This window comes from Melanerpes formicivorus, unplaced genomic scaffold (assembly GCF_026170545.1).
Source record: "Melanerpes formicivorus ecotype bairdi unplaced genomic scaffold, bMelFor1.0.p_v2 SCAF_648, whole genome shotgun sequence".
NCBI lineage: Eukaryota > Metazoa > Chordata > Aves > Piciformes > Picidae > Melanerpes > Melanerpes formicivorus.
The window spans coordinates 58,881-60,000 of NW_027143000.1; positions in this window are offsets into that span (position 1 = coordinate 58,881).

Sequence of the window (1,120 nt, forward strand, 5' to 3'; positions counted from 1 at the left end):
CCCCGGGCCCTCCCCCGGGGCGGGGCGGGAGGGAGGGACGGACGGACGGGTAGCCGGGGATCTCCGAGCGCGCGCCACAGACCGAGGCGGGTCCCGGCGGCGGCGGCGGCGGCGGCGGCGGCGGCGGCAGCAAGCGACGGCGGGGGGGGCAGGCTAGGGAGAGAGGGGGAGCGGCATGCGGTAGGGCTGGGGGGTTTGTTTCGGGGGGGAGGGGTGGGGGGGGTGGCAGCGGTCAGCGAGAGCGGGGAGAGGGGGAGCGGCATGCGGTAGGGCTGGGGTGTTTTTGGGGTGGGGGGCGTTGGGGGGATTAGCGGGCGGGCGGGCAGCCGAGCCAAGCGGCAAGCCGGGGGGCGGGCGAGGGCGGCTTTAGGGCCGGAGGAGCGGAGCGCAACCTCCCCCGTGCAGGCTCCAGCGTGGAGAGCAGCAAGTTTTTGGGGACGGGGGACGACGGACGGGAGGGGGCAGCGGCGAGAGGCTAGCTGCGGCAAGGGGCACCGGCACGGCCGCCCTAACAGCGCCGCCTCGGTCGCAGGGGTTAGAGAGCAGCCGGGCAGCCCGGGAGGGAAGCGGCAGCCCGCGAAGGGGGGAAGGGGGGGGCTCCGCGCAAACCGCTAACGGGAGCCGGGGGGTGTGGGGAGCTGGGGGTGGCAGCAGCGGCAAGAGGCAACGTCGGGAGGGGGGGCTCCGCGCAAACCGGTAACGGGGGCCGGGGGGTGTGGGGGGGGCGGTGGCGGCCGCGGCAAGAGGCAACGGCAGGCGGGGGGGCTCCGCGCAAACCGGCTGCGGGGGGGGGGGGGCGGGGGTAGCGGCAAGAGGCAACGGCGGGAAGGGGGGGCTCCGCGCAAACCGCTAACGGGAGCCGGGGGGTGTGGGGAGCTGGGGGTGGCAGCAGCGGCAAGAGGCAACGTCGGGAGGGGGGGCTCCGCGCAAACCGGTAACGGGGGCCGGGGGGTGTGGGGGGGGCGGTGGCGGCCGCGGCAAGAGGCAACGGCAGGCGGGGGGGCTCCGCGCAAACCGGCAGCGGGGGGGGGGGGGCGGGGGTAGCGGCAAGAGGCAACGGCGGGAAGGGGGGGCTCCGCGCAAACCGCTAACGGGAGCCGGGGGGTGTGGGGAGCTGGGG